The sequence below is a fragment of the Lagopus muta genome, chromosome 4, assembly GCF_023343835.1.
Source record: "Lagopus muta isolate bLagMut1 chromosome 4, bLagMut1 primary, whole genome shotgun sequence".
Lineage (NCBI taxonomy): Eukaryota > Metazoa > Chordata > Aves > Galliformes > Phasianidae > Lagopus > Lagopus muta.
This window is the reverse complement of record NC_064436.1, coordinates 28,338,663-28,354,932: the sequence shown is the minus strand read 5'-3', so window position 1 is coordinate 28,354,932 and position 16,270 is coordinate 28,338,663. Positions and strand designations below refer to the sequence as shown.

The 16,270-nt window shown below is 40.8% G+C and overlaps 1 long non-coding RNA gene across 1 annotated transcript in view; it reads right to left on the bottom strand.

Annotated features, from left to right (window-relative positions):
* Positions 1–516: 516 nt before the first annotated feature.
* LOC125692375 (uncharacterized) overlaps positions 517–16,270 on the bottom strand; it is a 62,662-nt gene continuing 46,908 nt past the window's right edge. Inside the window, exons 3-4 of the long non-coding RNA XR_007376627.1 lie at positions 1,466–1,727; positions 517–611 (exon numbers count right to left, since the gene is read on the bottom strand). This is a non-coding gene — a long non-coding RNA (uncharacterized LOC125692375). The remainder of the gene's footprint in view (positions 612–1,465; positions 1,728–16,270) is intronic.

Sequence of the window (16,270 nt, the reverse complement as noted above, 5' to 3'; positions counted from 1 at the left end):
TCAAAGTTAAGCTGGGCTGCCCTCAGTGAGAACTGAGAAAACCCAAGACTGAGCATTTTGTAAGAATCAGAAAAGCAGTGCACATTAGCAGAATTTTATAGAATAACTAGAATGATGCATTTCATCAAACTAAGCACCACTTTTTAGGTAGCCTAGAAAAGATGGCTGTACCCAGAAGATAAAAATCTGCATAAGATACAGGACCAGATTTATCGGTGCTTCGTGACATAACTGGTGCCAGATTTCTTCCTTGCTCTTTGGGTCAATTCTTTCTATAAGCACCAAGGGATTTTAGACATCCTTTCTCTGGGATTCAGAGCCTCACTTGTCCTATGCTTTGCATTAGCTTTTTCAAAGGATATAATAATCCTTGAATGTAATCCTACACAACAATATTTTCTTAGAGCGAGTTTTAAGAATACCTCTCCACACAACCTGGACAGCAAGCTTCTTATATTTTATTTAGGGTAAAAGTTTCCCTGTTCCCTTTCTTACCTTTAAACAATAGATTGAACACCACCACCAGTTGGCTGTGACAACAGTGAGCCTGCACTATGGTCCACATATTTTTCAAGAAGTTGACAAGGAACATTCATCCAAGCAGGAATAAGCTACGGAAAAAAGTGATGAGGATTAAGTTTTATTCATTTTACATTATAATGACCCTACCAGTCACTTGAGAGCCACATGATTGCCTTTCATAACTCCTGGGAATCTTGACTCAATGATTGAGAGATGTACTCTGAAGTAATGGCACAGTTCTAGATTTTCTCCTTAAAAATCTACCGGATGCTGATGAATCATCTTATTTGCACAATCTCAATCATTGTGCAAGTCTGCCCTCTGATACTGTCTGCATGCAAATACCTCATTTACTGCTCTTGGCAAATCAAAGCCTTCTGGTGAAAAGGCTGCAGGTAGTCGCCATTTTCAGTAGCCCTACTGGCCTGTGAGATCACTGTCATTTTGGTTACTTCCATGTTTTTTATTTTATTTGCTGTTCTTCTCCTTTGTTTTGTTTTGTTTCTTTATCTTTCTGACATCAAGTCCTTCATACTTGGACAAAAACTGTATTATCATAGAATCACAGAATAGTTTGGGTTAGAAGGGACCACAACACAAAGCCTGCTGAAGTTTAAGAAGCATCTACAACATTCTCAGACATAGGGTTTGAATTTTTGGTGTTCCTGTATGAAGTCTGGAATTGGATTCAATGATGCCCGGGGATCCCTTCCAATTCAGTTTATTCTATGACTCTAAGGACCTTAAAGCCCACTCAATTCCAACTCTCTGTCATGGTCTGGTGTTCCCCCACCAGCCCCATCCAACCTGGTTCTGAGCACCACTCCAGAGATGGGGCATCCATTATCTCTCTGGGCAGCAGTGCCAAGGCCTGACCACTCTCCAAGTGAAAAAATTCTTCCTTATATTTAATCTGAATTGTCTTTTAGTTTAAAGACATTACCCCTTGTCTTATCACTACATGTCCACGTAAAGTTGCTCTCCATCTTTCTTGCAAGCTCTCTTTAGGCAGTGAAAGGCCACAATGAGGTATCCACAGAGACTTCTCTTCTCCAAGCTGAACAAGCCCAGCTTCCTCAGCCTGTCTTCAAAGGAGAGGTGTTTAAGCTTTCTGAGCATACTTATGGTCTCTTCCACACTCTCTCCAACAGGACCACTTCTTTCTCGTGCTGGGGGCTCCATCCTGGGAGAACTGACTCCTGAAACTGCAGAAGGAAAAAATGTGAAATAATCATTCAAACAAAGCCTTTATCTCATACTTTAAAAATACTGATCTACATTAATATGGGCAATTCCACAGGAAGGTCTGAGATATGCTCTCTTACTGGTTGTAAGGACTGGTTGTAGGACTCTGTAGCCAAGGCACAAAGGGAACCAGCTTTGTGAGAGCATCTGGAAAAAGAAAGCTCCTCCCTTCTCCCCTTGCCATTGTGGAACCAGCCAGGGATAAGCTACCTTTAAAATGAGTTTATTTTTTAATGCTGAAATAGGAAATCTTTTTTTTTTTTTTTTTTTTTTTTTTAAATCTAACCCGCTATTGCATCATGCTGGTACTAGAGGGGAGCTAAAAGCTAACATCAAATTAGCATTTAAACCATCTCTGAAACCACAGAGACACAAGGTACAGTCTTTGAAGTTTAACGATGAGAAACATCCAATTCCTACTTTTATTTCCTGAATTTTAGATGGAAGGCTTACATTTAATGAAAGGTTGTTCTGTTTTGTGTTATTGCTGCTACACATCTCTCATCTCCCCATGCAGGGCTGGTAGATCCACACTTTTGAACCCACTAGACTACAAAGAGCACTTCTTGGGGATTCAGAATCTACTTTAATTCTTTTTACAAACAACTGTACTTAAGAAGCACATGCATTTATTATGAATTATTATGTTTTCTGTTATCCATGCATAATGAATTTATTGCAGTTGGGCAATTTAGCACACCCTTGTTTTCAGTTTTAATTGGATTCTTTATAATGCTCATACTGAACTCTCAAGCTGAAAGGTTTGATATTCCTTCAAGAGTTGTATTTTCCTTCTTCTATTTAACATACTTACTTCTCTCCTTGTTCGGAGAAATTTAGATGCTCCAGGAGGTTATGAAGTTCAAAGACAGCTAATCTTTACATGTGACAAGGTAACTTACTATAAGAGCTTGTTGAAAACATAGCATATAATCAATGCATTTTTAAACTTCTTGAAAGGGATTTTCACAAGAAAAAGATTTTTTTTTTTTTTAATTTTAGCTAAATGCAAAGCCTGTTTTAAAAACAAAGTACAATTTCAAAATGCAAATTCTTCTACTTTATTTTTCTATAAAGAAAGAATTATTGATATCTACAGTTTAAAGATTAGACTGGAGCAGTTTGAGATAAAGCCACAAATGCTTAGATCAACATTTTAAGGAGAAGTAGAAGCACTTTTAACAGGTAGAACAAAGCATTTTTTAAAAAAGGATTTACAACCAGGTAGCATTTTTTTGCCTGCATATTATTAGAGAATGTCCATTTTTTCTTCTAATAAACATTTTCAAATCTCTTCAGACACTTCTGAGATCTATAAATGCCAGATTTTCAAACTGATTACAACACAAACTTCATGTAATAATAAATTATTCCACTGTTTTAATGTCTCCAGACAAGTCAGCCTATGTGACCATACTAATGTGATGGGAACTTATCCCCATATCTTCAAGCAAATTTGTATGTTTCTGGGAAGTCACTGGGAGTTGGTTACCAAAACATCTCAGAGAAAGTGGCCTCCTCCAACAAAGTGCTGGTGTCAAGCAGCATCAGGAAGATAACCCTGTGGCTTGTTGGAGGCTAGGCTTCCTTTATTTCTTCTGCAATTACTGGAACGATCCCTCTCCAAAGAGCAATCTAGAGCACACTCAGGAGTCATCTAGTTCAATGCGTGCTCTGCATCACGCCCAGAATACAACCATCTTCCCACACCAAGAGCCCAGTTTCTATAGCGCTGGCATGAATGCTCCCCTGAGCTTATTTAGGAGAGTAAACACGGGGGTGTCACAAGCCTTGAATGCCCCTAATTAGCCTTCTTGAACACAGCAAAACTTGAAGCAAGAAAAACTTGCACTTCACAGCAAGAGAAAGGGGATGAGAGCCTGCCACTCAAAGTCTGGGGTACTTTTGGCTGTGCTGTTATGTCAGAGCAAAGCTGTTTTGAGTGCTTCTGACATCTTTCAGATGCCTGCATTGTTTCATTAATTCCTTTATTTTTTTAAACATTTAAAGAATCTGGGATGAATATTCTGTCATGTCTTTGGTGATTCTGTCATGCAGCCTTCTGTAGTAATGTCTCCACCTGAATTTTAAATAATTTGTTTTTATTTAATTTTTATTAGACTCCAGCTGCAAGGAGCATAACATACGAAGAAAATGGTCATAAAACGATGTCACAAGATTCGTAAGATCTTGATGCTGTGTTTCATCCCTTTTCATTTAGCCTGCAGCACTGCAGGCAGGAAACCTATCAGCTGTTATTCATCTCTTTAGCAAGAGGTTTTGATAGAGCCAAAACTTTTAAGAGTTTAGGAGGTGGCAGGCCTATTCAGCTGAGCTGTGTCATTAAATGCAAATGACTACATTAGTACAGTATTAAGGTTCAGAACTCAAACACACATAATTCATGAACAGGTTCTTGCACCAATGTTAAATCAATCCAACTGCTCAGACTGTGCTCGTTAAAGTGTGTGTTTAATTGCAGAAACCAAGCAGTTGAAATAACATCTGCACGCTGGTGCCAACTTCACTTCAGCACAGCATGCTGAGAGCAGAATGAGCTGTCCCCTTGTCTTTGATGACAGAGCCTGGACCAAAGCAAGAGACTTGATGGAGGAGGACACACAGATGCATGGGGAAGGGGGTCATGTCTGAGTTCTGGTTTCCACCCTTCCTGAAAACACCAGGAAACATTCCCAAGCCATTTTTCCATACCTCTGCTGAAAGGTTATGTCCTCCCTCACATTTAGACAGCAGCAGCTCAGGCAAACAAACAAACAAGCCTGTTGTAACGAGATGTCCGAGATGCATTTACAGACAGGAGTTTTATTCCCTTGGTCATGGGCCCATAACCTAAGTCTGTTCAAGCATTTCAATATGTGACCTCTGCTAGTGCTGGAGGATACCAGCCACGGTGCCTGAATACAAACAGCAGGCTGTCTTCTGCTGATGGCTTAAGCCACATCAGAGAGCAAGTGAAGAGTTAAGGCTCCGACAGTGCCCAGAGATAATGCTATTCTGGGTACCTCCATTTCATGGTGAATTTTCATGTCTGCTTAGTCCTACTATTTCCTCCGATCTCTGAGTTCTGAATAGGAACAAGAAAGGTAATATTTTGTTTTCTTTCCAGAAACTGGCATTTGTGGTAGGAGGATTAACACAGCTTCAGCCAGCTTCCATTGCTGGCCAGAGGACTCTTATTTTTTGCCTAAATGTTATGCAAAAGTCTATGCTTTTGGTTTGCACTCAGAATTTATTAGTGGGTCTACTTGAACTCTTTATACTGGTATAATCCTACTATAGTAAGTAAGGCAGTATTTGTCTTGTGAACTACTTCTGGTGACAAGGCGTAGGAAACTTGACCTGGCTTTGTCAGTGTGCCATGAAATGCAGTGTGGCAACGTGTGACATGCAGTGAAAACCCCACTGTTACAGTCATCTTTTCCCAAGGTATATTTAGCATTTTTGCCTTTCTCTGTGCTGGGCATCCTGGAAGAGTTACATAGGCAGCTGCTTACAGCCCCCAGCCCTGCAAATACTTAATTGTCACAGAAGTAAGAGTATGTATGTGGCATGTGGGATTTGCAGGACTCGAGCTGTTTAGGATGAGGAAAAATAAACCCAGACATACTCATAGTGTAATACTACCCAGCAGATGGTGACGCCAGCCTGCTAAGCTTTTTGCACAATTTCATAAGTGGACGTTTTTGTCCTTTTAAAACTGGGTGAAATGTTTTCTAGGTTGCATATTCCCTACTGTTTTTAATAAAGCCAGCATTCATTTTCTGGGACTGAATTGTGACTTTTGGGACTTTAAGCTGCATCGTTTCAAGAACTGTTTCTTTTTTCTTTTTTCTTTTTTTTTTGACAAATTCCTATTTCATTTCAACCTCAGTGGAACAGAGCCTTCCCTGGAAATCTTTTTACATAAGAGACATTAACACAAATGTAAGAACTAATACAAATATTCCAGGTACCACCAAAACAAAGTCTCATACAATACTTGATCTCAAATTAAGTAGCTCTAATGTTTGTATTGCAAATAATTTCTTATTGTTTGGTTCCCCTCAAAAAATGAGAGCAAATGTCAAAATGCCATAAATTCCTACAGGAAGCAGTTTATTATCATTTACTAACTATGGATTTCAAATGATTTATAGTAGATAGAAGCAGCAAATCAGCTGTGGATAACACCACTAGTTGATAATTTGAATTTAGCATATTCAGCTTGCAATTTTCTGCTTACATTTAGAAATTTTCTGTTTGGTTACCCAAGGAAATTTAAATATACAACCCTTCTGCTATCAGAGCAATGGTCAATGTTCATATTTCCAGTGTTAAATGAGGCTCCCTGTAGGCTAGAGTTTTCTCCTCTTGACAACTCTCTTAAATTTTAAAGAAAATTCATTTTGCTTTTTGCCTATTTAGAATTTACTTTTCACTACTTTTCAGAAAACAAATTCATTTTTATAAACTCTGGAAAAGCACATACATTTGCATGGGCATCAATACAATTTTTCATTTGCGTGAATGTTTTCCAAAATCAATGTTTGCAATTTAGTCTGCTTATGGGGGATGATACGCCCTATGATTTGGTCGCTCTGCAATGACAGACATTCCAAATGGGCAGCCCTTTCAGTCCTGGTGTCCAAGGAGGAGCTGGAAGAATTGTACCAGCTGTGGTGTGCCTTAGTGTTTCTAGTACCACAGAATCGTTTGTGTTGACAGGGATTCTTAAAGGCCATCCGGTTCAATTCCTCTGCAGTGAACAGGGACACCTACAGCTAGATGAGGTTGCTTAGAGCCCCATCCAGCCTGACCTTGAGTGTCTCCAGGGGTGGGGCATCCACCACCTCTCTGGACAATGGGTTCCAGTGTCTCACTACACTTCTATTTTCCTCATATGTAAGTGTTGCTGGAAGCTGGCGCAGGCAGTCCCAGCCACAGCTCCATCACATAGTATGGGATCGTTCACTAACACCATATGATCTAATTGCAAAAATGGGGAAGGAGTAATTATTATGCCTGATGCAATTTGCATTGAATGACGCACAGTGTCTCATTACTGTCTTTGTCCCTGCCTACTTCAAAACACAGAGGAAGATGCAGTGGGAAGTCAAAGTGACTAATTTTATGGAAGAGTACTCCTGTCTACTCCTTCCCACCTTCATTTCCATCTCCAAAGCTATTTGTACAGTTTGAAAAGCAGCAAAATCAAAGCTCCTAAAAAAAAAAAAAAAAGTTTGCTGAGTGATCAGGCTACACAGCCTGTTACCATGTGATATCCAGGCAAGAAGAGGGTGAGATAGTTATACAGGTCATCAAACCAAAAAAAGTAACCCAAAATAATCCCAAAGCTCAGGATTCAGAAAGTGCTTGCAACCTTTCTGCCTGATGGCATAAGGCCATGTCTAATGAATGAGACCAGAGAACAAAGTTTCCCCAGCTACAAATTATCCTCTGACACTTTTGCTGGAGGTTTTCTACTAGCATCCTCGTATGTGTCCTTTTCTGATCACCTTTGGAGACAGGAATACGGGACAGGTAAAAGTTAGTCCGATCCAGTCTAGTAATTTATTACATTAATCCAGCTGAAATGCTTTCCTTTTCTAAAAATCTGTATGATCAACTGTGCTTTGGTGTATCCAAGAAAGTAGTTTTCATGTGCACATTTGTGCATGACTGTGTTTTCAGAGCTCACAGATGTTACACAGCAACAGCATTCTTGGGGTCAGATAAAAACAGCAGTCACGAACAGGGGGGTGGGATGCACATATCAGGAAGTCACTTTTTGAAGACAGAAAACAGATGTTGAATGGGCAATAAACAAATATTTGAGCAAACCAGGACTCTGAGGGCTTCACAACAACCTGGACAGTGAAACCCATTAAGCTCCTCTAGAAGTTATTTATATACAATTTAAGCAAGGATGTTTTTCTATTTTGGATTCAAGTTCAACAGCAGAGTTCCATAAATAGGCCATACACACAAAAGAAAAGCATAGCTAAAGCCTAAAGATAGAAAGATGTTCTTTCAGAGTTGCAGATTTATCATTAGCTCAGTTACTATAAAGCTTATTTGGGGAACTCGCAGTGGCAGAGAGGTGACAAAGGAAAACTGGCTGATGTTCAAAGCCCCCAGAGCAATCACCTAAAATATTATACTTTTTGCTGTGTTTGTTGAAGTTCAAAAATGAATGCTACTATAGATGAAGAAATACTAGGGCTTTTTTTGCTAGAAAAATTTGGAAAAAGGAGCTGTACATTAAGAAAAAACCCAGGGCTGTGCATTAAAACAAAAGGCAAAGCAGCATATATCCTGACTCTAATCCACAACTGCCTTCCACCCCAACGTTCCCCCATTCACTGGAGTCTTGATCTAATTAAACTGTCATCACACTGTTAAAGTAATACTTCCCAGCCTTTTTACGGAGCTCAGATGAAGTGAGAAGGGGGAGAACGAAGGATTCATGATGTCCGTGGCACATGGCATCATACACCTCATTTTGGTATCTAATCCCCCCCATAAAAGTGAAGCAGATTTAGAACTAGATGAGGAGGAGTAAAAGGAGCATGTTTCAGGATGAGGTAGTTGCTTGACCTTTTTTCACAGTATCTCTGCCACGCTTGACATCATGGCTTCCAATCCATCTGTGCTAAAAGGAGATGCACCAGCTCAGAGAGAGCAGCCCCAAGCTTTGGCCCTGGCGCATCCCAGGAGGGGGGGCACTTCCCCTGCAGTAGGAACAACTCAGCATTGGCATGACAGAGAACAGGGCCTGCGACTGTAATTTCACAAGGCCTTTTTCATGACCCTAAGGGTTTTCTGATTGTACAAAGAGCAAATATCTACCACTACACTCACAAGAGCCATAGTCATTTCAGCAAAAGGCCCAGCTCCTCCTGCAGAGAGTGAGGAGCCTGATGACACTTTAGTAGTTCCCTACTTCATGTTTTGCATGTAGAAAATCTCCCTGTTCCAAAACTGCAAGGTTTTCACCTGCTGCACCTGTGGAACCGGATGCTGCCCAACTTTGGGCAGCAAACCTCCTGCAGCATGAAAAAGCTGCCAGCTCTTGTGATGGTAAAGGGCTTGACTTCATGTGCCCTGCAAAATCCCTCACACTTACGCCACAGAGGAAGAAACATGGAGATTTAAACGTGTAAAACACCACAGCAAAAGAAATCAAGGCTGCCTACACACATGTTGCACAGAAAAAAAGTGGTTGCATTGTAAAAGCAAGGAAGAAAAAAATAGTAACACAGATAGTGAGCTGGAAGATTTCCATCAAAGCCTTCCCTTTGTCAGAAGATAAAACTTAGCTAAAATCAGAATACACTTTGTGTCAGTCTCCAAAACATTTTTTTTTTCAGAGATTGGTTAACTCTTCAGTAGTTCTTGGAGTTGAATTACCGTGGATTTTTTTCATACTCTGGTCCTATTGATTTCTAAAGCTGATTCAGCCTATGTAACTCCTTTATGAGCATGCCTCTGGTATGAAAAGCTCCCAAAATGTTGTTGTTGAACATGAACAGAAACACAGACCATCTTGCCAATATGCTCTTCCACTAAATATTCTGGTCCAGTGTTCTGAAACCTGTATACTTATTAATGCTGAAATAGAACAAATAGTAAAGAAACCCCACATTTAATTCACTGACTAATTAGCTTGTTTACTAAAGTGTGTAGAAGACTAAGAGCTCCTGCTCAAATCACTCTGGAATTAAAGAGGAGCAAGTCAGAACAGAGCTTGTCCCCTCCCAGGACTAATCCAAACATACTTGAGCCCAGTGGCAGGCATTCAAACTTTTGTTACGTATCCGTTGTGGGTGGGATTTTTAATTGTTGCTTTTTGGTTTTGTTTGCTTTTTTGCTTTTTTTTTTTTTTTTAATGTCCTTCATAGAAAAGGGGACTGTTCAAATGACATTTTTGTAGTTCCCTTCGTACTGCTTCAAATATGCGGAACCCTGAAAACTTGGGGTGGATTTTCATTCAGTAAAAATTATTTCATTAAATCAATGAGGTTAAAATGAGGTAAAGGGGCAAAAATAGTTTGCCTTATTCAATATCTGTGCATAAAATATACAATGGATTTTCAGCTCAACATGGCATACACTTTTTGTACATGACTATTGGCTTCGTTTAGCTAATTGTTTCAAAATCCAGAAAAGAAAAAAATAAATAAATAAAAGAAGAGAATCACACAGAATTTGGAGATTTACCTAAATGTAATAACACTAACGATTTTGGCATTAATGCAACAGGAAGAGATTTATGTCAGCCTGGCCAGGCTGCTTTACAGGAAAACCTGGTGCTATGTTCAGTTTTCCTATTTAGTAAATGCATGAAGTAACATTCTGAATATGCATCTAATGGCTCTTGTAACCTTTTGCAAACTAATTAGAAACAACCCTAGATGGGCTTACACAGTCATAATTAAGCTGATCAAAGGCAGGTGTGTGCTAACTGTAACCAGTAAAAGATGTGTTATCTTCTGACACTGAGTTTTGCTTTTTTTTGCACCACTTGAGCTTATGCTTTCTATTGTGGCATGAACAGCATTGGGCTGTTGGTGCTCATTCCCCCTTGAGTGAGCGAGCCCAGCCTCCAAGCAGAAAAGCCTTTAAGTTACCAGCCCCACTGATAGACACCTTGGTACAGCAAACCTCTTGGCTAGTGCATAGAAGTAAAAAAATCTCAGCGAAAACTATCCTTAAGATCAGAATCAAGATCAGATCCCATCGTTCACCCTAGAGAAGAGGAGGCTGAGGGGAAGCACCATGGTGGCCTGCAGCTCCTTACAGGGAGCGGAGGGGCAGCACTGATCTGTCACTGTCACCAGAGCAGAGGACCTGAGGAAACAGCACAGGGATGTGTCAGGGGAGGGTGTTACGAAAAGGTTCTTCAGCAGAGGATAGAACAAGATCCTCAGGGAAGCAGTCATGGTACTGAGCTGCATGCAGCACAAGGAGTGTTTGGACAGTGCTCTCAGACACAAGGTTTGGATTTTGGGTGGTCCCGTGTGGAGCCAAGAGTTGGACCCCCTGATCCTCTGGGTCTCTTCCAACTTGGATTATTCTGTCATTCGATTCTGCGACTGAGGAAGCCTTTCCGGGTCTACTGCACAGGCAGCGGGCAGACCGTGCTCCCCCTGCTCCCTCTGCTGGGCAATGCATTCCTGCATCTAGGAGTAACCAAACTAGTGAGTCCAAACTTGGCCTCAGTGCAAAGGAGTCATTAAAAGCACTCCTTAAAACTGCCCCATAGTCACTGTATTTCCTTTTATTTTCAAAGGGAAAATTTCTGAAACACTGCTGGTGATGAGAGAGAAACCTGCCTGATAAGACATCACCTTGAAGCGCAGCTGCAGCTCAGTTCCTACATGCACAGCTCTGGGGGAACACAAAGTTTTTCTTTTCACATTAGCAGGAGGTTACAAAATGTGGCACATTCTGCATGCATAGTGTATGTAACAGAGTTTAAGCAGAAAACCTGCCTGCTTGAAGGAGCTCCTTCCTTCTGCTGTGACCAGCAGCAAGAGCCAAAAAGCTGCCATTGACAACCAGTTGTAAACTGCCTGGTAAACATTAGGGACAAGGGTGAACGTGAGTTTAAGATGGTGATGAAGCCACTTAAACACTTCCTAGGGGCATTAAGGTCGTAGAACAGCAGTACTTAGAACAAAATTAACACTTCAAATTGTCTCATAATCTGAAAAGCATCTAATTGATCTTCACAGCATCCCTGAGAGGCAGGAAGCTTTCACCAATCTGAAGCTAGAGAATGAAAAACTGAGGCAGGGATTTTAAGTGGATGTGATTTCAACCAACCCCATCTGCTGCAAACTTTCCTAGAATTGTGCAATGACTCATTGGATCTTTATTTCTCAGTGCTTTTTTAAGTGTCAGAAAAAATTACAAAGTGCCAGGTAGCAATGGGAGCCCCCTGCCTGCTGTTCAGGATGTGGCGGTGTTACAAAGACTCACTGCCTTTTAAAACCACAGGTAAGGGGTAGCATTAAACCAGTGCCAATGGTGTTAAGTCAAAGTCAAGCCTTGCAGGCAGACTGTGACCTGCCTCCCTGCTCAAGCACTGCAGCCCATCTATTCCCACATCAGTGGGAGACTTATAGGAGCCTGGGACAAACTGGATACATTGAGGGCAAAGTGATTTCTCTAATTCAGAATTTCTCTTTGAGCTTCAGGACATATTTTGGTACTCTGACAACCATTAATTTAGATAGCGACTGTTACAAATTCACTCTTTCCACCCTCTCCCCTCCAAGCAAGCCACGAATATTTAAGAAATCCTTTTGGGAATTACAAGATATGGAATATACAAAGCTTAGTCTGAGTGATTTTGAGTCATAAGCTTAGCTTCTCTAACAGATCCGGTGGGACCAGGAGACATGCAGCAATCTGTGTGCTCTAGCTTCAGCTAGAAGGGCAGGAACACAGCAGGACTCACTGGAGTCCTCTGGGACTTCCATAGCCATGAGACCTGGGTTCAGCCTGTAGCTGCATCTCTTTGCCACCACCCTGCTCTATTTGTACAGTCAGTCTCAAATCTAACTTTAATAATTACAGGGTAGAGGATACACAAAGGTTACTATTGTCTCCACTACAACAACAATGAAGCCTTGTTAAAACCAAATGATGCAATTAAAACTATCCTCTGAAGCCAAATGAACACACTGAAGATTATTAACACAGGGGAAGAATGGAAGAAGCAAAGAAAATGGTGTGAATCTCAGCAGCAAAGTTGCAGCATCACATAGGTACAAGGAACTGAGGGGCAGGATGGGTACAAGAGGGGCAGCCTGATTTTGTGATTGGCAACTCTGCTCACAGCAGCAGGTTGGAACTGGGTGGACTTCAAGGTCCCTTCGAAGCCAAACCATTCCCTGATTCTATGATGAGGATGAAACCTTCAGAACCTCCTGGCTGGGGCTTGATTCTCCATCCCACAGTGGAGTTCCCATCAAACCACCTCTTGCCACCACCACCTCCTGGTTATGTTACATCTGTTCTCTGCATTTGACAATCCCACTGCATGGCTTTTTTCAGGGCAAGATCTGCTTCAAAAGCAGAACCCCACACTAGGCTTTCCAGGAAGAGGGTGGGAGATGAATGCCTACCATCATTATGCCTTGGAAACGCTGCTTCTCTAGACCTCAGGGGCACAGGAAGGGCTCCTTTAAAGGCCTCCTCCTGAGGCTGATCATTATATATAACATCACTCCTTCATCATCCTTCTTCCATTTAACTGAACTCCACTAATCTCGCCACATAAAAGAAAAAAAAAGTAATCCCTTTAATCATTGTGATGGTTGTGGCACAGTGTGATTATAAGGCAGGATATGGATGTCACAGATATTGTAGGAGACCTGCATATATCTCGCGAACAAGATGACACCAATAAAATTTATAAGCATGAAAATGCTGTCTTCAAAAACCTCTCTCTCCCATTCCAATAATTCAGTGAAACTCTGGGCTGCATGCTCAGTGGTGATCACAGAGAAAAGGCTTTGTAGCATGGAGCAGACAAAGACAGAAGCCGTACAGACAATTAAAGTGCCTGGACAATCTCATTGAGAGATTTGGCTGAAGATTTGTCTGATTTACAAGAAATTGGAGGCAGCCCACAGTGGTGATCGACAAGGTTCTTTTAGCAGATAAATAAAGCTGCAGCATTCTGAGCTGTTGAAACACAGCAGCAGTGTTTATCCCAGGCAGAGGATTACAAGCAGCTTCTAATGAGCTGTTTAAGCATCTAAGTATTTTCATTAATTTTTTTCATGCCCATAATGCATTAAGAAAAAAAAAAAAAGACAAATATGAAATAATCTTAAAAAGAAGGAAACAGTATGAAAGGGAAAATCAATGAGGGAGAAATAAATTATATAGCAAAAATAGCAGCTAGAACAAAGCACATCCTGTACAACAGATAAACTATCTGATGTATTTCATCTCTTTGTATTCACAGACTATCGATAAGTAGATCATGACTTCTTTAGACTTAACACTTACAGTTCCCTTTAATGAATTTCTAATCACTTTCTAAGCTACACAACTTGGCCTCATTTTAATCTGTGCTTGGAAGATATTGGCTTTTTTAACTGGAGACTACAGGAGCCCAAAAACCCAGTGCCACACATTTTCCTATGGACTGCATACAGCAGAACTTCCCTGTGGTCTGTGAGTACTGCAATTACACAAGCCTGGTCTAATACCTCTGCATTGGAGAGCAGACTGGCTTTGATACCCAAGAAAACACAAGCTGCCACTGGAGCTCTTCCGGTAGCCTGATTACTTGCAATGGCTCCCTCCTGGTGACTGAGGAAGCATCGACTCCTCCCCAAATCATCTTTGTTGAGGCATTTCCAGCCAAACTGGTTGCCTCCTTCTACAGACTGTAGAAAATTAAAAGCTTGAAAAACTGCCCTGTGTCAGTTCTGCTTCAGAGAGGTCAAAAAGGTCCAGAGTTTTGGGAACAAAGATGAACAGCATGATTGCCTTGCCATTCTTTCCACCTGAAATACAATAATAATAAAAAATAACTACATTATCATTATCACTAACTACTTGTGAATGAATAGTGAAAAGGGAGTGGTTAAAACACTTATATGAAAATGTAATCCTATGTCTAGCACAGCTACCAAATAAAAATTCCCATAGCTTCAGTGGAAATTAGTTGGCAGGGCAAGCTGAATGCATCCCCTGGTACAGCACAAGATGCAATTACAGCGTAGAATAAAACTGTGCCGATGAAAAACAAGTATTTTTCTCACCTCAGCATCAACTTGAGTACAAAAAGCAGTGGTGTATTTCTATCCTCTAGATATATTTAAGAAAGCATCACAAAACATAATCAAAAAGGTTTTTTTCCCCCCTAGATCCACTAACATTCATTATAACTAGTATTTGGTGCTTTTCTACAGAACCATGTAGATCTTTTCCAGTGATTCATCTCCGTTACCTAAAAAGACAGTGCTTTAGCTCCCAATATCATAACATTCTTGAGCTGTCTTTTTGCCTAATTGGCTACTGATCTGATAATCATTCTTGCTGTCAAATGTGCTCTGCTCCACTGATTTCAACACAGCTTTGCTGGGGTGCAAAAACATGGGTTAATAGCCTCAGCTGCAGGACTGGAGTTTATAGGAGTCTTGTATGTAGGCAGCTGAAAACTACCAATTATTTTTCATGGGATTTTTTCATCCTAAAAAATGGTGGAGGAAACAGTTTGTGTTGTTACAAACGAAAAATGAAACTGAAACAGAAGTGACTGACCAAAGCAATAAAAAAGTGCATTTTCCTCCTTTTTTTTTTCTTTTTCTTTAAGGAAACAAGAATTAAACCTGGCCCATTTTGCATACAGTCTTCTGGGTGGAGAGATACCAGTCAGCTTTTCCAAATAAGGCCACAAATGGTCAGGATCACTGCAACAGGCAGCAGAGGAAAGGGTAATCCCCTTAGCCCCGCAGCTACTAAACCACACTGCAGTGCTGCTACTGTGGAAATTCCCTGAGGAAAGCAATAGCGCCTAAAACATCAGCACCTATCACACATAATGTGAGTGTTTTTTGGTGGTGTCTCAGTAAGACCTCCCAGGACCTTTCGTGCTTGGGTTGCAGGTTTCGGACAGATCACAGTTGATACTTGGTGCAATTTGATAGGCAGACTGTCAAGCTTGAAGTAATTCTTTCAGTGATACTCTCAAACCTTTGAGATCAAAGGTGCTGACTGATGTTGGTTTTCACATAGAGATTACAACATTATTTGATTTCATAGTAGTGTAGTCCCCAGAGAAGACATGAGTTGATTATGCAGTAATTCCAGGAGTGCCTCAAATCTCCTGGGGAGAGATGAATTCCATGAAACCAATTTTCAAGAAAGGACAATTGACCCCAGTGGCAATATTTTTTGCTGTTGTTTTTAGGAAAACTACAAGCTCTATTAAGATGTATTGCAAATAATTGAGTCTGACAGCCTGTGGCTTCAATAAGCTCTCTGCTGTGGATGGGGGAAAGTCTAGAAACCAGATGAGGGCTACATCGTGGATCATCGCCCTCAGTCTCTCCTTTGAAAGGCACACTATTAAAACAGAAGTAACAAGCAGCCTATGAGACTCTAGGGAGGATCATACAGCATTTTGCTGCAAGTCCGCAGGGAAGTTCATGCTACTGCATGCAGCATGGAATACATATGCAAGTTTACAAATGGAGGCAACTCAAACTGGGACCACGAGTTGTTTATGATCTAGATCACATCCTAGAAGGCCACAAATTTTTGCAGCCAACAATACAGATTTTAAACAGGCTAGCAATGAAGATTTTCATATCAAGAACTGACCTACTGCGTGGCAAAAATTACTGACATGTGCTTCACGTTCTCAGTTTTTCCTCCCCAGAGAAGTGGAAATAACCTTTTCCCAGCCTGTTGCTGTGCAGGGGTGTAAGTGTAGCTTTCTCTACAGTTGCAGGGAGTTTTCCTTCTCAAAGAG